Source organism: Leptidea sinapis, chromosome 9 (assembly GCF_905404315.1).
Source record: "Leptidea sinapis chromosome 9, ilLepSina1.1, whole genome shotgun sequence".
NCBI classification, from domain to species: Eukaryota; Metazoa; Arthropoda; class Insecta; order Lepidoptera; family Pieridae; genus Leptidea; species Leptidea sinapis.
The window spans coordinates 15,170,172-15,193,848 of record NC_066273.1 but is presented as its reverse complement, the minus strand read 5'-3'; the positions used below and the strand labels follow the sequence as shown (position 1 = coordinate 15,193,848).

The 23,677-nt window shown below is 33.0% G+C and overlaps 1 protein-coding gene and 1 long non-coding RNA gene across 2 annotated transcripts in view; one reads left to right on the top strand and one right to left on the bottom strand.

Annotated features, from left to right (window-relative positions):
• LOC126965899 (hemicentin-1) overlaps nucleotides 1–23,677 on the top strand; it is a 561,675-nt gene that overhangs the window by 197,996 nt on the left and 340,002 nt on the right. The window lies entirely within an intron of this gene.
• Nucleotides 16,916–18,550, bottom strand: LOC126965922 (uncharacterized). The gene is made up of 3 exons (XR_007729628.1): nucleotides 18,271–18,550; nucleotides 17,454–17,721; nucleotides 16,916–17,370 (listed from the first exon to the last, which is right to left on the bottom strand). It is a non-coding gene; the product is annotated as an uncharacterized LOC126965922 (long non-coding RNA).

Below are 23,677 nucleotides of genomic sequence, written 5' to 3'. Positions count from 1 at the left end.
AGACTTACTAACTCGACCCAACCGGGTAGTATCTAGGCATAACAAGTTTATGTTTGTTCCTCGTGTTAACATTATGAATGTGACAGTTTCTAGAAAAATATCAGAAGTGGAACATAACTCATTGTCTCTCTTTAAAATCAACAAGATGTTAGGATTTTTTCTGATGCTGCAGTTTTTTGTGGGTTCGACAAAGTAAGAACGCAACCTTAAAAATTGAATTTAATAATCGTTATAAAAATGTTTCTCAACAAACTTTACAAAGTAAAAAAGATAAAACAATATTTTCGATTATTTGTTTAACAAGTCCTTTGAAAGTATGCTCAAGTGTTCCAATTTTTATGGATAAAGTTGCAACAAAGTGCAATTTTCCTTAAGAACTCCGCCGGTATAAGACTGCTAACTTTAATTAAAATCTTATTACTTATTTTTCTCGCAGTTTTCAAGAAACAGATAAAAAATTTAAGTGGGAAAAATATTTTGAGATTCTTAGCCATCTACAAAATCATTTGTGATTCTATTAAAGTTCTTTATTATTATTAGTCGAGTCAGTATATTGTATAGTATAGTATAGTTAGTATTTTATTGGACAATGTATATGCTTTTACAACATGATCCCAGAAAATGCACAAATTTAAAAAAGAATTCATAAAAACGTTTGTGTGGCGAGGTTAAAATAGCATTAATGATTTTCTTGAAGATACCACAGAATGGGAATGGAGAGAACACCTCAGGCTATTTAATTTATGTTGTGTTTTGTACGATATTACATTGTTACCATATTTTTTATGAAAAAATATGATAAACGATTTCTGAGTTTCTTGCGCCCGTTCTTCTCAGTTCTAAGGCACAGCAATAAAAATATGTTATAACAAATTCAAATTTAAATATTTTTTATAGCATTTAAAGCGAATTCTTTTCCTTTGAGGCTTGAAGAAGTTCAATCACTCTGATATAAAATATTTGTGACAGTATTCAATTTATCAATAAAAATGCTAGTCAACAAGTTAAAAGACGCGTTTATGATGATGCTTATTATAAAAATATGAGCGATGGCTCATTAAATTAAAAATAACGTCTATAAAAATGTATCGAAAGTATGAATTAGGACATAAAAAATTGCACATGACACGTCAAATTCGTTTTCTAAGTCTACATGCAGCATGAACAAGTCGTTTAAATATATTCTTAGGAAATTATGGACTGTATTGATTTATTTATAACATTAAATAATATTTTTGGATATAATAATTATATAGACAATAAGATTAAATGAAGTAAGAGCTATCACCAAGAACACTAGAATATTTTCGCGTTGGTTAGCAAATAAAACTGACAGCACTTGGCTTTCCAGCAACTCTATTGAGACGCTTAGATAGAATATATAGCCTAGTAAATACTTCATAATATGTCCATATGGAGTAATTGCTGTCATCTTTGGTTTGGTGCAACGCAGTATCAGCTCGTACCATTTCATCGCGTGCAGAGCTGCTCAAATTGTCAGTTAGCCAGTGCTCTGTGAATGGATAGATCATTTGGCGTTGCGTAGAGATGTCCCTTCAGTGTGTGTCTTCCACCGCATTTATCACGGGGAGTGTTTGAAACCCTTTTTTTTACGAAACTTATAATATGTATGAATATCGTTCTTTCCACATCAAAAATTCGGTACAAGCATTTCTGTCAATCTGGCATGAGTAATTGAATCTGAAAAAAATCGATACTGTTTCAAATAAGTATCATATTTCATTATATTTTAAAGTTATTTCATTTTTTTACAAATTCGAACAAACGTTTCTATGTTGCCCAGTCATTCGAAACTCACAATTATTTGTTAATAATGATAGAAATTCTCAAGGTCTCTCACGAATATAAAGTATGTGTAAGTAACGATAACTCAATAGATATTAATTTATATGAGGCTTTTTTTTATAAAAATAAGGGATGAGATGAGCAGGAAGTTCAGCTGATGGTTATTGATACGCCCTACCCTCAGGATTCTTGAGAGACCCAAAAAATTTTAGTGGCTCTACAATTGCGCTCGTCACCTTGAGAAATAAGATGTTGAGTCTCATTTACCCAGTAATTTCACTAGCTACGGCGCCCTTCAGACCAAAACACAATAATGCTTACACATTACTGCATACTATTATTTCAGAATTTTGTTTCAATGTGGTAAATATACATGAATACAAATATTTAATGTTAAATAACAACTTATACTAGTAATAATAATGCAGGACTTTTGATGAATACAACTAAAACAAAAATTTTGACCAATGGTTCGCAAACCTATAACATCACAGTAAATACGAAAAAAATTGAATATGTAAAGGAGAATATTTATCTAGGTCAGCTTATAGCCCCAACTGACACCATGCCTGAAGAAATTGACAGAAGGATAGCCAACACCTAGAAAAGATTTTGGTCCCTTAGCGAGATTATGAAAAATGCAGATATGCCAATTAAAGAAAAAAGAAAAGTATATAATACCTACATTTTGCCATGTCTAACGTATGGTTGCCAAACATGGGCATTTACAGAAAAGTTGTTGAAAAAAATAGAAATCTGCCAAAACGGAATCGAAAGAAGTGTTATTGGAATTAAAAGAAGAGATAAAATAAAACTAACAAAAATTAAGAGGACAACTAAAAGAAAGATGTGAAAACTGTGTGCAAAACATTAAAGTGGAAATGGGCGGGACATACTCTACGAGACAAAAGCGAAAAATGGACAAAAACCATAACAGAGTGGTATCCACGAGAATGCAAAAGAAGCAAAGGGTGACAAATAAAACGATAGAAGGATGACCTTAAGAGAGTGGCTGGCCCAGAATGGATGAGAATGGCGAGAGAGAGAGAGAAAGATGGAAGTCTTTGGAGGAGGCCTATGTCGAAGGACAAGCTGTTACAAAATCGTAAGCAATTAGTTAAGGATATAATTATATTTAAAATAAAATGTTATTATTAGTAACAGTAATAAAGGCTTATTTTATTTATTTATTTTTATTAACATATAATAAAAAATAGCTCTACATTATAAATACGCTAATAATTTGTATATTAACGTTGTGCATTTTTGAATATTTTGGAATGGTTAGGGAATAATTTCGCACGAATTGCTTAATTGATCAATATAAAAGTACTAGCATTTATGTGGTTAAATACAATATTAATTTATCGCGCCATCGTACACAAAATCGTATACTGTAAAAATATTTCACGTCCGAGATTAGATTCTTCGACCTTGTGGTGTTTCGGCTTTGGTCCTATGCCCGTATGATCACTAAGTTGAAATAGCCGAATTATAATTAGCTAGATGTATAAAGCTTTCATACATAATTTCAACGTCTGTCTTACGAATTTTCGACCAGGCCACGTGTCCTGACGCGAGTTTAACATTTAAATCCCATCCCAAGATAAGTGCTCAACGCCGCTAAACAAGGTTTCACTTCAAAAAAATACCAAAGAAGTTCTAGTCGGGCTCCCCCAAAGAGGGTTCCGTACATATTAATAGGTCCCTACCTATATGTCTTATAAAAAAGGGAAAAGTTTTTTTAGTTTTCGTCGTAAATTGAACAGTATACATCTCATAATAATTAAATTTGTTAAAGCTTGTGCCAATCAAGCCCTTTCATACGATGGCCCACATGACATAGTTCACTAAATTCAAAATTTTGTTCGCCGTTCCTTGCATCAATAACCAGTTTTTTATGATTTAATTTCAAATGCCATAGGTTTCAAACTTTTCTCTATACTTTAGTTTAAGTCGGTATTATTAACACAATTTCTCTCGCTCTAGGTATAGTCCAATAATAATTAAGCCAAATGATATAAATTGAGTCCCTCGAGAGTGTCAAAATATACCTACATAGTATAGTTTTTCGGCATAAACAGCTGTATCTTTTTTTAACGTGAATTTAGGAATTTATTCACAGCTTCAAGAACCTATAGGCTTGAATATGTCGTTTTAATTTCAACTCAATACCTTCACGCGTTCCCGAGATTAAGGGTCTTGAGAGACAGACGGATAGATGGACAAAAAAATGATAAATTACTATAAATAAATAATCCCTAAAAATAGTTGACCCGCATGATCACTTTGTAAGGTAAAGGTTATGAATAAATATATCCATTTAGTATCCAAATGATTTGAGTTTTCTTTAGTGTTAATTCCGCCGAGACTCAAGTCTCGTGCCATATTTTGACGAGTCAACACGTCCTAAGGATGCCTCGTGTAGAGGCGAAACACGTATCGAATTGTTTAAAGACAAATATTGGCGGATTAAACACTAAAGAAAACTCAAATCATTTGGATAATTATTGATTTCCGCAAAGAAACGCCTACTTCAATAAAAATATCCATTTAGATTTGTTAGCCTACATTCAGAATGTCAATCATACCACCCCACCCAGAGCTATGGGTTATACGTTGTCGAAGAGAGTGAACTCTCATTCCAGAGTAGAGTTTCTTGCGCCCATTCTTCTCAGGTCTGAGGCATAAATAAATGGTCTTTGACTTTCAATGAATTTTTTATGACAATAAGGGATGAGACGAGCATGACGTTCAGCTTATAGTAATTGATACGTCCTGCCCATTACAATGCAGTACCACTCAGGATTCTTGAAAAACCCAAAAATTTCGGAGTGGCACTACAATTGCGCTCGTCACCTTGAGACATAAGATCGCCCTTCAGACTGAAACACAATAATGCTCACACATTACTGCTTCACGGTAGAAAAAGACACCATTATGGTACCCATAATCTATCCGGCAAGAGTCTGTGAAAGTGGTAAAGTGATTTCATATCCTATTTTGAACAAAAATATTCGAGTTTGAATTAACTTAATGCATTGAAACAGCTGTACTGCAAATAAAGTGACTTAGTTCAGTGAGAAGAGACTACACAATCATTCTATATAACTCTGAGAATACTGTCGCGGAGTTCACGAACAAATATACTACCTTCATTATTCCTCGTCGAACAAAAAGTAATTCCAAGTTCGACAACATTCCGTTAAGTAGAAGTTTCGCCTCATTTTCCGATACGACCTCGGCAGATCGAATTCGGATTGATTAAATCCGAACTCGCTGCAAAATAATTTGGAACTAACACAAGAGTAGGTCGGCAAATACTGATGAATTGATTTGAAGCAACATTACTCGCCATTTTTAAATATATTCTCCTTAGAGATTTCTTCTACATATTTTATAATTATTGATAAAAAAATGAAAACTTTTTCAAATCGTTTTATATATTTGTAAAAATTATGGCTATTACTTTTTCTTGAGGAAAAGTGTCGAGACGATCAATACACTTATGTCAAAGTCAAAGTCAAAAAAATCGTTATTCACTGTAAAACTTTAACAAAATTTAGAGCATTAATTCCAACTATCTTTATCATTTAAATAATCTTTCACATTATAATAGGCCTTAGATGTTAATTTATTTTTTACGACACATATAAATTTTTTAATAGGTAATATTTTAATTTCATTTGGGAGTTTATTATAAAATATAACACAATCCACTTAAAAAGATTTAGCAATTTTACGGACCCAAGTAGATGGAATTGCGAGTTTATGTTTGTTTCGAGTATTGACACTGTGTACATCACTATTCTTTTTAAATTGGCTAATATTTTATGAGCGTATAGGAGGTTCTCGTATATGTACTGGCAGTGTACTGTCATAATATTTATTTCACTAAACTTTTCTCTCAATGAATCCCTTGAACGCATTTTATAGACTGCTCGAATTGCTCTTTTCTGCAGCACAAATATGTTTTCAATATCTGCAACTCTATCCCACAATATAATTTCGTAAGACATGACACTATGAAAGTAGCTGAAATATACAAGTCTAGCCGTTTCAACATCTGTCAGCTGCCTAATTTTTTTTATCGCAAATACTGCAGAGCTAAGTCGATTACATAAGTTTTTTATATGAGCACCCCATTGTAGCTTAAAGTCTAATGTAATGCCTAGAAATGTTGTCGTTTCTACGACATCAAGTTTGTCATTATTAATTTTTATAGGTGTTGGTTGGTGCTTTATATTTGGAAGTGTAAACCTTTCACATTTTGTTTTCCTTTTGCTTAAAAGTAAGTTATTAACATTAAACCAATTTACTACATCAGTTTTATTTTAAATAACGAAGATGTATCGTCAGCAGTATAATATCATGTTTATTTTGAATAAGGTATGGTAAATCATTGACGTAAACCAGGAACAAAAAAGGACCCAAGATTGAGCCCTGCGGTACACCCATCGATATGATAGAGCCAGTTGATCTTTTTCCATTAATGTCTACTCTTTGAATCCTATTACGTAAGTACAATTTTATTACATCTAGTGAAACATCTCTAACCCCATAGTGGTGAAATTTTTGAAGTAAGGTTTCATGATGGACGCAGTCGAATGCCTTGGATAAATCACAAAACACTCCTAACGCATCACATGAGTCCTCCCAAGCATCCAAAATATTTCTTAATAACTCGATACTAGCATCTGTGGCTGAAAGACCTTGAGTAAAAGCATATTATTATAATTATGCATGAGGTTATTATTGTAAAAATGGTTAATTAATTGCGTTAACATAATTTTTTCGAAAATCTTGAAGGTGGGGTCAGCTTTATCTCCCGACTTAAATAGAGGAGTGATCTTGCTCTGTTTCATTAGGTTTGGAAATATACCGTAATCTATACACTTATTGAAAATAAAAGCTAAGTCTGTGGCTACAATATCTATTACAGATTTCACTACGTTAACAGAGATTCCCCAGAGATCTTTAGTTTTCTTAACGCTAATTAGTCTAAACGTTTTAATAATCTCTATGCGATCAACATGCTTAAATTTAAAGTTTGTATTACATAAAGATACGTTTTTCTATAGCAATTTCATTGCAGATATAAGTGAGTAATTTATATATTTTGTCGTAGAGACCGGTAAATTAGTAAAAAATTTTTCAAATGTATCTGCAATTTCAGAATTTGTTTTTATGTTTCTGTTACCAATCTTTAATTTGAATTCAATATTTCTCTTATTAGTTTTACCGATCTCCTCATTTATAATTTTCCGGTATATTTATGGTAAGTAATACATTGTAATCCATATTTTTTTACAAAAAAAAAGCCCGTTGAGTTTCGAGCGCCCGTTCTTCTCAGGTCTGAGGCAGTTTATTTTGAATGGGTGGTAGTTTCTGACGTTCAAAGTGATTTTGAATAAAAATAGTTGAATTTGAATTTAAAATACGCCCTGCATTACAAGTGTGCAGTGCCGCTCAGGATTCTTAAAAAACTAAATAATTTTAGCGGCATCGCAATACAATTATGTACAATTCCCGTCATTTTGAGATATAGAATGTTAATAATAATAAGAAGGTCAGTTAAAATAGCCATATATAAATCATTCATTCATTAATTATACCGGAGTGTGTTCCTCAGCGTACAAGTTTCTTGGTGCTCCTTACAGCCTTTATTATTTTCGCGTTTGATGTGGGATGAGATAACATGCGTTGTAGTCGCGCCCAACAACAAGTTCCAGCCGTAGACTAGCGTACCCTTAACCCCACAATTATTATATTATAACATAATTGGCAGATTGAATTGTCTTCTTATAAATTTGCAATCAATATATTGGGTATAGAAGACAAATTTTCTATTATAGAGTGCAGATAAATCAGTCTTACCTTAACCAAGTTATCATACGATATTTTTTTTATCTCAAGGGAAAATATTTTTATTTCTTGTTAAGGCAAAATATGATAAATATTTTGATACAATATTTAAATTTGCGCGTTTACCACTAAAAAACTCCATTTGTCGTATCACCGCCCATCGACAACACTTTCCTTACAGCTGAGTCTCGAGCGATTGCCAATTCCGCGGCTAACTGGAGAGCAAATTAGCTTCGAAGAAACTGGGCATCATAAATAGAGCACGGCAATACTTCAAGCCGTCCCACATTCTGTCTGTCTGTCTTCTGCCAGTCTGGCCAGATATGGAGTATTGCTGTCATCTCTGGTCTGGCGCACGCCAGTATCAGCTCGATCCATTTGACCACGTGCAACGCAGAGCAGCTGAAATTGTTGGGGTGCTCTGTGAACGGCTGGATCACTTGGCGTTGCGTAGAGACATCGCTTCATTATGTGTCCTCTACCGCATTTATCATGGGGAGTGTTCCGAAGAGCTGTTTCCCCTGATTCCTGCCGCCGAATTCCACCTTCGCACGACACGCCACAAGTTAGGATATCATCCCCACCATCTGGATGTGTGGCGGTCCTTCACAGTGCGGTTTTCAAGGAGCTTTCATCCACGTTCTACTAAGCTGAGTAATGAACTTCCTTGTGCGGTGTTTCCGGGACGGTACGACATGGGTACCATCAAAAAAAGCGCGTACACCTTCCTTAAAGGCCAGCAACGCTCCTGTGATTCCTCTGGTGTTGCAAGAGAATGTGGACGGCGGTGATCACTTAACACCAGATGACCGGTACGCTCGTTTGTCTTCCTTTTCCTTACTACTTAATACTTACCTCTTAGAGTGCGTACAGATTGGTGAAACGTAATATGAAATGTATCATACAATGAAAGAATTCACCGTACACATTACAACATGAAAGGTAATTTTGTAACAGTTTCTCGTTTGGATGTCTCGTGAGCACTAAACTAGCATTTCACGGGCACGCTACGAGCGACCCGTGATTTGTCAGTTTTTCAAACGAACTCAAAGAGGTGCATCCGATGCTGAATGGCACACTGATGCGCACAGTGCATCCACGGTTGCAGCGAACATGCAATGAAAGTTAGAATGATACATTTCATGTTACGTTTAAGCAGTCTGTACGCACCTTTAGAAAAGCGTATTTATTGTTGAGGTGACAACCGGGCCGTAACTAAGTTTCTTGTTCAACAGTTACGTGCAAATAGTTTATAGAGAGAAAATTTATTGAATTGAATTGTATCAACTGAACAAACGGTTCGTAACGTAAAACCCTGCTCAAACCAATTTGACTCGTGTTTTGTCTCTACACGAAGCATCCTCAGGAGCTCTGCATCTCTCAGAACTCTGGAACGAGAGTTCACTCTCCTCAACATCGTGTAACAAATCTTTGCTGAATGAACATTAAAGATAGATTTAGTTTGCATAGTGATCATGTGGGTGAACTATTTACGTACCTATTTATAATATAGAGCTATTATTAATAAATATTAAATACAAACATATTTATTTATGTATACCATTTTGAAACTAATGTATATTACACATACTTACCAATTTTTGAGAGAACTTGAGAATTTCTATAAATAATTGCGAGTTTCGCATGACTGGGGCGGGGCATCATGGAGAGGTTTGCAAAAATTTGTAGGAACTGAAACAGCTTTATAAAATGATGTAATATAGTATTTTAGATACATACTTCAAACAATATTTTTGATTACTTAAGCCAGTTTGACAGAAATATTTGTTGCGAATTGCCGCTGTGGAAAAAACTCCAGCATTTATATTATAATATAGAAAAAAACAAAGGTTTGTTGCGAGAAAACGTGTTTACGTAAATATAAATTATCCCATATTATGTTACACTGTTCCAGTAAAAGTATCTGGCTTCCCCTGAGAAAATCCTAAGTACAGCCTAAGGATTGTTGTCCAAGGTTTGCGATACTATAGCAACCTTTAAATAATATTATATTCAATAGAAGAGTCTTACTGTAAAAAAAGAGTGTTGGTAAAACATATTGTTAAACTATTTTATTGAAATTTTACTTTAGAAAAAATTGAGTAATAAATCTATAAGTAGATGTTCTACTTCTTCGGAGAGAGGCCGCTTGCTAAACGTGATAGTGACCGGCGACCGCCGGGAGAACTTTAGAGTTATTAAATCAAAATAATCTTTATATATATAATTCTTCTGTACGTGTGTTGACAGTGAACTGCTCCTAAACGGCTGGACTGATTTAAATGAAATTTTTTGTGTGTGTTCAAGTGGATTCAAGGATAGTATAGATTCACAATTGAACTACCTCCAAAACGGCTGGACCAATTTTGATGGTTTTTTGTGTGCTTCAGTGAATTTGAGATTGGTTTAGATTCTCAATTCAGTCCATATATAATTCTCCTACCCTTGTGTGTGTTAGTGAACACCTACTAACGGCTGGACTAATTTTTAAAATTTAAGATGTGTGTACAGGACTACGTCTGTCGGGTCCGCTAGTTTAATATAAAATGATTTCGTTTCTTATTGAAATGCTGTTCTCTATTAATAATTTTCAAATAGGTAAGGCAAATGTCAAATTTATTGTTAAATGTTATTTTTTCTGTTGAGTAGGTCATGTTAAATTTAATAGGTAATAATAAAATGTACTAAAAAGTCAAATATGTTTACGTGTGCTGTGCTTTTATGTTAGCGAAACTACGAATAAAAAGATCGATCGAAGATTAATTATTCGAAGATGTGATGCTGACATCCCTACACTGGCCTCACGCTAAGCTAGCGAGAGTCAACGGTATCTATTAAGAGAGATGCTCTACCTACTACAGTCCATTTTTTTCAATTGTAAAAGGCTTATAAATTCAAAAAGATAAGATAAAATTTATGAAAATTTAATATTAATAATATTAATTAGGTAACTAAACGGGTGCTGCTTGTGGATTAATAAATCATTGTATTTGTTGGATGCAATTACTAATTATGACAGTAATCACGACCATCATGTTCACAATGCATCCTTACATAAAAGATGAATTCAAGCTCTAAAAGTTGATGCGATCCAATATACTTTGATTTATATTTAAACAGTTTATTATTTATTACTTTTTACGAAATATTTGATAGTATTTATACACGACTCATATATTACTCAGTCTAACTTATTTGTTATGTATATTACAGCTATTGTAAATTAATACTCTATTTGATTGAAAAGAGTGGCCGTTAAGTTTCTTATTATGTTCTTCTCACGAGCTCAATTATTTACAAACACTTTATGGTAGATTCAGTAATTTTAAAAGAAATATTTATAGTAGCGATTCAAAAGGGCTTAGTTTAAGCCTAATTGAATAAAGTTTTTTTAACTTTTACTTCGAATCAAGTTGAATATATTTTAAAACATAATAATATTTTAAATATAACTCTCTTAGTTATTTATCTCTAATATATTATATATATATATATTTACGTCAAAATAGAATATGACAGCTGTGCTATTTTGAGCAATGCATGTCACTAACACAAAGTGACATACAAATCACAACGTTATAAATTTAAAAAAAAAACTTTAAAAAAACCTACTTTAAAAACTGAAAAGTATCAAATAACTAAAAATTAATTTAATACACCTTTACCTTTAATATTAATAAAATACTATTATTTATAATGTGTGCTACCTATTGATAGGTTTTAAGTCGGTTTTTTTAAATGATTATAAAAAAAAATTTTACTTTTTAGTGTCAGTTAATAATAATAACATATAATCAACCTGAATGAAAACTCCTGAAAAAGCCGTACACAAAAAACAATTATATCATCACATTAAAACTACTGGACCAAACTACGTAAATCAGATCATAAATCTCAGAGTAATCGGTGTAGATACATAAAAAAAATACCGATCGAATTGATAACCTCCTAATAAACCTGTTTTCATCGGTTGTCTAGCATCAATAGGCTCGATCTAGACGTATAAATAATCTAAGTTAATTATACAAGTAAGTTTATTTAATGTTTATTTAACTACTCTATACTAAAGTTTCACTCACAGTGGTACACAGCCCTTGCAAGACCCACGCGCAAGCTATAAATTTAACTTTCAGCTTCTAGATTTAATGATGGGTTGGATCTTCTATAGTCAGTAACCTTGAAAGTCTTGGTTTTATAGCATTATCTTATAGCTATGGTTCTAACGTATTGCTATGTGGATAAATAAATTACAATCATTTTCGGTCTATTGAATTTTCCAATTAAGATATTAAGCAATGATATTTATTAATAAATAATAATAAATAATAAATTGTTTATTTCTTTAACAAAAAGTACTTAAAAACTAGGGGCAGGTGTTTCCCGTTAAGCTTATCGCCTGTGTTGGGAGTCACCGCTCTTTAACCTTTATTTATAACAAACAAAATTACATTATACTTAAGAGTTATTCATACATGTAAAAGTTAACTAATAAAAATATAATTTTGACCTTTTTTTTTTTACAATGCAAATTACACAAATGAAATAATATGTACTTTAAAACTATTTATGAAAGTTCTACCATTATACGTTACGTTACTACTATATATAAAATAGACATGATCAGAGAAAGGGGAAAGAAGGGAAATGAGTGTTTAGTGTGCAAGTGTGTGTGTGTGTGTGTGTGTGTGTGTGTGCGCGTGTGTGCGCGTGTGTGTGTGTGTATTTATATAAATATAATTGTAGCATACACAACTAGCTACTCAGCAACTGTTCTACCCAGTCATAGGATTTGGGTTCTAACCAGTTAGATGTAAGTTTTTTACATTCATATACGTTTTTTGAATATATCTGTAATTCTTTATTTATTAAATTATATAATTTGGCAGAGCGCTTATTGAACTGTCTATCAGCAAAAGTTGAGTTTGACTTAGGAACTACTGCCACAATGTCTTTTCTTCTTTTTTGCAGGATTTTAGGGTCATAAGCGAGGGATTTATGCTTTCTTGTAATAGTGTTTGTAATATATAGTTTTCCAATTGTTAGTATTTTAGTTTCTTTATATAAGCTATCCGTGGGAAATCTGCGTTTTTTAAAGTACATTGTTTTAATAAGATTACATTGTGTTCGTTCAAGTTCAAGGAATTTTGTTTTAGTGGCCCCACCCCAGATCGTTATACAATACGTTAGTACAGTTTGTACCAACGATGTATAGATCTCTTTCAGGAGATCTTTGTCTTCCAATTTGGGGCCAGCCGGCAGCCTCGGTACTACGTATCTTAATGATTTAAAAATCCAGGTTAGTTTTCTCAACCTCTGCATTATGTAGTCTATTTGTGGATGCCAAAAAAGTCTCTGATCCAATATGATACCGAGATATTTAGTTTGAAAAACTTTCTGAATGTTTGGGCAGTTACAATGTACGATATTAACGCAGTCGTGAATTTGTATTTTGAATTCTCTAGCAGCTTGGGCATCGTTATATAAACTGTAGCACATGTAGTTGGTCTTATCTGCATTTAGAGTAAGTAGGTTCATATTTAACCAAGTGTAAATTTCACGCAAACCCACTTCAGTATATTTCCTTACACTGTCCCACGAGTCACCAGTGAATATTATCGCAGTGTCATCGGCATACGAGAAGATGTTTGCATTCTTGAGCTTCATATCACATAAGTCATTTATATATATTAAAAATAGGGTTGGGCCAAGAACGCTGCCCTGTGGTACGCCGTAACTATACTGACTCGTATTCGCTGGTGCAGTCACCTAGTTTTACTTTTTGCTTACGTTCAGAAAGATACTGACTGAATAGGCGTAGCTGTGTTCCTCTAATACCAATAGCTTCTAGTTTATGTATAAGAATGGGGAGAGAGACGGTGTCAAAAGCTTTCTTGAGATCTAGAAAAACTGAAATACATTTTTTATGTTTGTCAACTTTCTCAACTACTAGTGAGGAAAGTGCGCATACTGCATCTTCAGTTGACCTACCTCGTCGAAAACCATATTGATGTTCTGACAGTATATTGAATTTATCTAGATAGTTTAGAAGTCTTTTATATATGAGCTTTTCTAAAATTTTGGATAAGACAGGCAATAATGAGATAGGTCTGTAGTTACTAACAGCACCTCTATCCCCACCCTTATACACAGGGAGAGTAACTGATTGCTTTAGTGCGTTAGGGAACACCCTTTTTCAAAGCATAAGCTAATTACATGTGTAATGATGGGTACGATGTCAGTTTTAGCTGTTTTCAAAAATGAGGTTGGGATATTATCCCATCCAGGAGCACTATTCGATTTTAGATTCATCAGTGTGCTGGCAACCTCATCTGTATCTGTCGGGAGAAGAACAATTGAGTTAGGAGAGTGTGTTAGAGTTTCAGAAGAGGGGGTAACATGTTTAGTCTTAGATTTGATTTGCAATGCAAGTTCTTATTATTATTAGTATTATAAAATAGAAATGCAATTTAGTATTTTCTTTGATTAACTCGAGTGTTACACATTGAAAAAAACACTTTTAAAGGATTAAAACGCGTGTAATTTTAACTGTTTTCCATTAGATTTAGTTTTTTATTTCAGTTAACCCGACGTCTGCAGATGAAATGATTAGATGAAACATTTACGCAAAAATCTAATGTAAAAACAGTTACAATTACACGCGTTTTAATCCTTTAAAAGTGTTTTATTTTAATTCTTTATAATTCGCAGAACAGCCGAAATCATGCAAAGATTTTTGATTTCAGAATATTTATCATCTCAAAAAGAATACAAATTCACTTACTGAGATACTTAAACTAACATGATACACATATTGAGCGGCAAATTGTAGTGTATATACTATACATAATTTAAGTCGTTATATTTAAAGTTACAATAATTACACAGTGTTACAATAAATACCAGTTAGATTTATACATTAATAACGAAATAGGTGGGTAATGTATAAAATAAATGTTTACAGTAGGTAATGAATGAAATACCTACACTATTTTATTATTTGTTATAATGACAGCTATGAGGGTATTTGTTTATTAAGGTCTCGTTCATATGACTTATTTGAGCTTGCAATAAAAATTCCAATCTATTGTTTGCTTATTTTTGTTATTTTTTTTGTGATTCAAGTGAACTATAACTGCGTTCTGTATTTTTGTTCCATATGGCACACATTAATTATTAATTTGGAAAATACTTAATACTGTCATCTTAACATAACAAACTAAAATAATGTCATGTCTTCGAACCTATTGTTGCTACATAATTTTAGCTTCATTGAGCTTCTTTATCTCATTTTGAAATTGATAAGGATTCTGTCTTACACTGATAATCGTAATTGGAAATAAATATATTTATTTTATAATCTATATTGATTTCACATAATATGAGCAAGAAAAATGTTATATATAATGCTTAGACAAATTATTCGAACAAGTGAACACTAATCCAAACACTAATTGAGACGAATCAATAATTGATCACAGTCGTTCCGACAAGTTTCTTAGTGTAGATTTGCCGCTCACACCAGTGAGACCTAAGAATTAAGTTTCCCTCTAATCTACACATTTCTTGCTCACATTTGAACTAAGCGAATAGTTCGAGGATTAACTAAGTTTCCTTATAAATTTTGATAGTGTCCTGAAGACACAGATTCATTACAAGCTTAACTAAATGTACCTAGTAGTCTAGCCATAAATACAATAAAAAAAAACAATAATATATCGTTTGAATTTAGAACGTGGCATTCTTATAGGTTATTTTTAGTTTTTTTTTGGCGGGAACGAGTGAACGAAGGAAGGCGCGCTTATACAAAAAAAAATTGTTTAAATTATTGTTCATTGTGCATATATTTTTCATACTTGTAAATTGTTTATCCTGGTTTATAAATATTCGATTTTTGTATATATAAATTGTTAAGTGCGCTTCCCCATCGCCATGGGGAAGCGTACAGGTAAAAGGCCGAAGAACGGCCAGAGCGACGCAGAACCAGCAGACGAACTTCCCCTATCCGAATCCTCGGTATCTGACGCGGAGGTGACTGAACGTCTCATTGTAAGAAGAAAGGATAAAGAGAAGTATACCCCTTATAGAGCGACAAATTATTATAGGTTGTACGACGAAAATTCAAATAAGAAGGAATTTATTGTATTTCTCAATCGCAAGCAGGGTGAAGTCAAAATATCAGACAAGGACAGGTTGGGTCTGTCAAATGGAATCAGGAGGCATTGCGTATCGGGTGTGTTGCACCTGAGGTCCGTTAATGCTTTTAAAGTTGGTGTTACCTTTGACCTGCCTAACAATGCGAATGTATTTTTAAAAAATGAAAAGTTACTTAGCGAGTTGGAGATGGTTGCCTCAATTCCGGCTTCTGAAACGGAGGTCACTGGAGTTCTTACTTCTGTTCCCACTGATTACTCCAACAAAAAAATTCATCAATTAATTGCATCGAGTAAAAAAGTTATTGCTGTGAGAAGGTTCATGCGGCGAGTAAAGGACCCACAGGGTGTTGTCTCCTTTGTTCCAACGCAAACTGTTGCAGTCACATTTGCATCAACGTTGTTACCTGAGTATGTAACACTTGATCACTGGAGGCATGAGGTTAATGTATATGTACCCCCTATTAAACAGTGTCTACGCTGTATGAAATTTGGCCATATTGCTAAATTTTGTAGAAACAATGAAGTTTGTTCCATATGTTCTGACAATCACAATTTTAAAATGTGTCCAAAAACTTTAACAATTTGTGCCAACTGTGGTGGAGATCACATAGCTATCTCATCTACCTGTCCTCTGAAAAAACAAAAAATTGAAGAAAACAAAGTGAAGTCCCGTAGTGTTAGATACTCAGATCTCTTCAATGAATCTGCTTTCCCTCAATTAAACTCAAAGTATATTGACACACACCTGAGCAATCTTATAAAATCTGACAAATTTATGAACCTCTTGGTTGAAGCAGTTTTACAAATTTGTACGAATAAAGATAAGTTAACTATAAATTCAAATAGTATTAAGGAAATTCTGAATAACACTTTTAGAAAAAAGACATCTAGTTAATTGTTATTATGGATACATTGAATATAGTGCAGTGGAACGCTCAAAGTATTATTAGTAATAGGCTTATTTTTACAAGGTTTTTATATGAAAATCATATTCATATTGCTATAATTTCGGAAACTTGGTTAAAACCACATCAGTATTTTTTAATAAAAGGCTATAACACAATAAGGAATGATTGTGGTAATAAACACAATGGTGTAGCAATTTTTATTCATAATAATATCACATTTTCTAACATAAATACATATTTTGATAGTGCTCTACAAAATGTTTGCATTAAAATTAAAATTAATAACAAAGAACTGAGTATTGTAAGTTTTTACAGTCCTTCCAATTCAAATCCTCCATTTAATAAAAACAATTTAAACAGTTTAATTAAGTCCATTCCAGAGCCAATGATATTTGCAGGTGATTTCAATGCTCATCACATGTTGTGGGGATGTGTTGATACATTGCCTCGAGGTAAAGATGTTTTAGAGGTTATAGATGAGAATGGTCTTGTTATTCTGAATAATGGTCAAGCTACCACAATAGGATCTCCATCTTGGCGTCCTAATGCTCTTGACTTGACTTTGGTAACTCCATCATTGGCTCTTTTATGTGACTGGTCAGTTATTGACAGTCCTCTGGGCAGTAGTTATCATCTCCCTGTAATAATAAAAATGGCAGTAACTAGTGATAGTAGTAGTTTGCAAAACACATTATGTAATAATCTACATTTGCCCACTCACCCTAATTATAAGCAGGTGAATTGGAATATGTATAGTAACTTAGTTGTTTCTTATTTGGATGATGTTAAATTTGACACTTTATCTTCAATAGATGCTTTTAATTCCTTTTGTAATATTTTACTTTCTGCTGCCAAGCAGTCAATCCCTAGCTGTCTGTTTTCCAAAAGTTCTAATAGTAATAATGTTACTAGTTCTTGTTCACAAAAATCTTTTAAATATCCTTGGTTGCCTTGGTGGAATCAGAGGTGTACAGAAGCAGTTTTAAATGCTAAAAATGGTTACATTAATTTTAAAAACAACTCCACTGATGAAAATTATGTGGAGTTTAAGAGATTGCGGGCTTTAAAAAAACTTATCTTAAAAAGTGAAAGAAGAAATAGCTGGATAGGCTTGTGCAATTCATTTAATCGTTGTACTCCTTTGTCTTCAATTTGGAAATACATGCGCAAATTTAACAAAACTTACATTCCTGACAGTGTGTTGAATGATAGTTGGATTCCAGATTTTCTACAAAAGTATACTTCTGACTTTGTATCAAATGAGTTAACTAACTATGTAAATGTTGTTAATGATAGTAATAAATATTTGATAGAGCCTTTTTCTTTACAAGAACTAAAATCCGCTTTATTTACTAGAAGAGATACATCTTTCGGTCTTGATACCATTCCATATATTTTACTCAAAAAACTTAATTGCCACAGTCTCAACATCTTTTTAAATAATCTTAATCGCCTATGGAAGGAGAATACTATTCCTGCAGAATGGAAAACAGACTGTTTAATCCCAGTTTTAAAGCCAGACAAAAATAAAATGTTACCTGACTCTTATAGACCTATAGCTCTCACGTCTTGTGTTGGGAAGATATTTGAGCAGCTTCTAAAACAACGTCTCGAGTTCTTTATAGAACAAAATTGTCTTTTGCCTAATAATCAGTTTGGTTTTCGCAAAGGTCGGTCTTCTAGGGAGAGTATAGCGCAGTTACAGCTTGATGCGCATCAATGTTTAGCAAGTAATCAGTATCTTTTGTCTGTATTTTTTGACATCTCAGGTGCCTTCAATAGTGTAAATATTGCCGTGCTTTGTGACGAGTTATCAATGTTAGGGATACCAGGTAAAATAATAAATTGGATGCAATCCTTTTTGACTGACAGAAAAGTATATGTAAAATTTAATAAACATTTGTATGGACCACGACTTTCTTCTCTAGGTGTTTGTCAGGGGGGAATATTGTCTCCTTTAATTTTTATTATGTACATAAGACGATTGAACCTTATTTTGGGGCCAAATATAGTAAACCTACAGTATGCAGATGACTTAGTCGTCTATGTATCGGGAGTTGATCTGATTAATTTAGCCGCTACTATTAATAAAGCACTTGTAAATTTATATCAATACTTTTCTTATCTTAATTTAAATGTAAATCCAACCAAATCAAAAGTCTTTGTGATTGGTCGTAAACGCATCATATTGCCTCCCATTTTATACAATGGCATTCCACTGCCTATTTCATGTGACATAAAATTTCTAGGTGTAACATTTACTCCAAAACTGTCTTGGAAAAAATATACAGATAGTGTTATAATTAAAGCGAATAAAGCTTATAATGTATTAAAATCTTTGTGTGCAACGTCGTGGGGAGCGGACCCTAAAATATTGTTAATTTTGTATAAATCGCTTATTCGTAGTCATTTTGAATATGGCTTTCATTGTTTCGCCGCAGACAGCAAAATTGTTAATAGTCTGGATAAAATACAAAATAAATGTATGCGTACAATATTGGGTGCACTTAAAACTAGCCCAATAGCTGCTATGCAAATCGAGGCCAACCTTCCTCCTTTGTGTATTAGATTTAGTTATCTTAAAGAAAGATTTATTTTAAAGCTCTATAGCTTGCCGACGAACAATCTTCTTAAGAATCTTATTGCTTATCAATCGTCTTCATTTCAGAGACAGTTGTTTATCTTGCAAGATTTTTCTTCATTTTTTAAATTTCTACAAGATTTAAATATTCACCGGAATAATGATATACTTCCCTGCCATGCAGGTTCTTTTCGATGTAAATATTCTGCAATTAATGTTGTAATAGATCCAAATTTAACTTCAAAAGAGGAGGTTCATGTATTATTGTCAGAATGGTCTAATTGTAAATTTGTTTATACGGATGGCGCAAAAAACAATAATAATGTTTCTTTTGCAATCTACTTTCCTGAAATTAGGAAGGGTATTGGCTTTAAGATTAATAGATATGCCAGTATTTTTACTGCTGAAGCCGTCGCTATTCTTTTTGCTTTAAAGCATATTAAGAAACAAAATCAACTTAATAAGAAGTGGGTAATAGTTAGTGATAGTATGAGTGTGTTAAAAAGTTTGTCAAATAACAAAATGAGTGCTAACATCAATTACATCATTTTTGCTATAAAGGAATTGTGGTTCGAACTATGTTTAATCGATATTAAAGTGGATTTCGTTTGGGTCCCGTCCCATATAGGAGTAGCAGGAAACGAAAGCGCTGATTTTCTAGCTAGAACTATCATTAATATATCCGATCTATCCCTATATCCTGATTGCAAAGATCTAGACATTAACATACCATATACAGATATAATAAGTAATCTAAAACAGCGTATGACTCTTCTTTGGGGAAGATATTGGTACAATTGTACAGAAGTTGAAAATAAGGCTCATTCGTATACTTTGTTAGATAATCCCGTTAATAGCACACCCTGGTTTTGTAAGTTTAAAAATAACGCTCACAGAAAGTTCTATACTACAATAACACGAATGCGTATTGGTCACTATCGATTGAATTTTCATCTTCATCGCAAAAAAATTGTCTCCTCTCCTTTTTGTGACCATTGTAATAAGCAATAAGATCAGTCTCTGGATCACATCTTTTTTGATTGTTCGTCCTTTGGCATACAGCGCCTTGTGCTGATGGATGAGCTACTGGAAATATATGGTGCACCCAATATAATCCCGCTCTCAGTAATAGATCTATTAAAGGACACATCAACTTATATGTCCTTGTATAAATTTGTATGTAGTACTGTAAATACATTGTAATTTGTAGATACATACGTTGTAAATTTGTTAATAATTATGTAAATACGTTATAACTTGTACATATACAACTAGTAATAGCATAGCGCAATTCGCGAACTGAACAGATAATGTAAATAGGTAGGTATTATTCTAAAAAGTTATGCAAATTACACTGGATTTGACTTTAAGAAAAGGAAAATATGGAAAATATTCTTTAGAGAATTATACATTAACGGAAATGGTAAAATAACTGATGACTTTAAGACTGGATTGGATTTGATGAAAGAAACTACTATAAATATTCGCTATCGAATATACATAATTGGAAAAGGAAAATGGAAATAATGTAAGATGAAATGAGAACACTGGATTGGACTTTTTGTAAAACAAAATAGTGAAAATAATAAATACCAAAGAAATGAAAATACTAACGACAAGGCAGTAAGGCCCCTGGCTATAGCCTGTTCGAAAGAACGAATTAATATAAAAAAAAAAAAAAATTATAGGTTATTTTGTTTTCTCAGTTTGCCACCCATTAAATAAAATATTCATTAGCTAAGCGTTCTTGTGATAGATATTAAGACGGAGTAAGGTGATAAGGAGAATTGCATTGCTTTAAAAGCATCCAAAGAAGGAGATTTGGTGTTAGAAGAGTCAGATTAAATTGTATGTTTGGCTTATACATATAGACATGGATATATCATCATTTCATATCACACAATTAATTACAAAATATTTCATTACAGTTGCAAAATAAAAGAAAAACAGAAGATAAAAACAAATAAAATTTTACACAGCAAAAATACTTATAAAAACTAAACTTATTAAACTATACTTAGATAGAACTGTTGGCTCTTACCACGGTGCCACTCGTACTTTAATGTTTCTGAATTCATATTATGTAGATTTATTCAACTTTTAATAAGGTTGGCAACGCTCCTTCCATTCCTGTGGAGTTAGAAAAGAGTATGGACTGCAATGATCACGTGGTACGATCCGTATCTATGCTCGTTTTTTTCTCTACCATAAAAAAGGCTTCTAGGCATAGACCCTTAGCATTGTTAACTTTCCAATATATATACACTAAGAGCAAATGTTCGGCAAAATCGAAAGCAAACATAAAAGCAACATAAAGCAACTACACCCATTTACCTCCAGTATTGGACGTTAACCAGCTTCAATGTTCCTTGTACATTAAATCCCTCGCCATTCATTGATACCTCCTAACTCTGAACCGTTACGCATTAGTACCAATCTGGCTTGTGCAGATTGAATATTGATTTTCGCAAACACACCAAGCGTAACATTTTGTTCTCAAATATTTGCGAGATGTGACTGAAATATTTCGAAACGGTCAGTATTTGTTTCACAATCCTGTTTTATTTTAGTTATTCGTTCAGTTCGACTATCGCTAATACTTCTAAATATTGATAGTATACAGTAAGATTATAATACTTTTATGGATAAATGGATATTATTAAGGCTATGTAAATATCATGAACTAGGTTAGTAATAACTATAGTATCGTAATATTAATGATACAGCGTAAGGGAAAGGACGACATGGTATAGATGAAGTCATACTTCATAGGGTAACTGAAGTTATCGACATAGCTCAAATGATTGCGAAACTGAAGTGGCAGAGGGCAGGGCACATAGTTAGACGGACAGATGGCCGTTGGGGCAGTAAAGTACTCGAATGGTGAGCACGGAAGAGGCACTGTTGGTAGGTTGGCTCCCCACAAAATGGATTACTAGAGAATACGTTGGATGAAGGCAGCGCAAGACCGAACGTCGTGGAAATCTTTGGGAGAAGCCTTTGCCCAGCAGTGAACGTTATCCGGCTTATGATGATGATGATGTAATGTACTGAGCTTATATAAATAAATATTATAAAAATTTTACATTAAATTTTTATGCGGTAAAAATATTTGATGTACCAACTACATAATTACTTCTTTTTTAAATTATTAAAACTAACATACATATTATTTTAGATACTACATACTCTATGTCCTTTTCTATATTACTAATAACGTTTGACAAAAACAATTGAATAGTTACACTTGTTTCCCTAATAAGCAAAACAAAACTCAATTTTACATTTAAATTATTTACGATGATAAAAGTGCAGTTACTTTGACCGTTATGGATAACTCTTCACAAACCTTATTAACTGCAAAGTTTGCTTTGTTGAACCAGCCATAACTATTCGGTATACATTTCTACAAATAGAAAAAGCATAGGACCTTAAATAATTGCTTAAGGAGAAGGCACTTATTACTGAAACTTTGAACTCAGACTGCATATTCTGTTACACTACAAACCTAAACTTATAATTGAGAAAATAATTTTCAATTTATAAGGTAAGATGACTCCAACTGCTAATAATTTGTAAGTACAAACAAAATAAATACACTATATTTTATACGCACAACACGCCACAAGTTACGATATCATCCCCACCATCTGGATGTGTGGCGGTCCTCCACAGTGCGGTTTTCAAGGAGCTTTCTTCTTCGTACTACGAAGCTGTGGAATGAGCTTCCTTGTGCGGTATATCCGGGATGATACGACATGGGTACCTTCAAAAAAAGCGCGTACATCTTCCTTAAAGGCCGGCAACGCTCTTGTGATTCCTCTGGTGTTGCAAGAGAATGTGGGCGGCGGTGATCACTTAACACCAGGTGACCCGTACGCTCGTTTGTCCTCCTATTCCATAAAAAATAAATCAATTTACTAGAGAGATAAAGCATGCGGTAGCATAAAGTGGTATTTTTATAGCTTTTATGGACAGCAGGTCTAACTGCATTATGTTTGTATTTGTTAGATGCCATTATTAATTCTGGCAGTAATCACGACCATCGTGTTCGCGAAGCATCGAAAGGTTGATGCATCTATAGTATGATAATTTATATTTATTCAATTAATTCTTTAGTAAACACGATTCATATATTGGATACCGCACATTACAAACTAATTTTACGTTGTTTATTACAGCCTTTGCCAAATATGTTTTTGATTGAAAAAAATTGGCTGTTGATTTTCTTGTATGATCTCACGAGTTCTACTTTTTCCGAACATATTATGGTAGTTCAGTAATTTAAAAGAAATATTTATAGTGACTATTCAAAAGCACTTAGCCTAATTGAATAAATTTTATTTGACTTTGCACGCCATGAT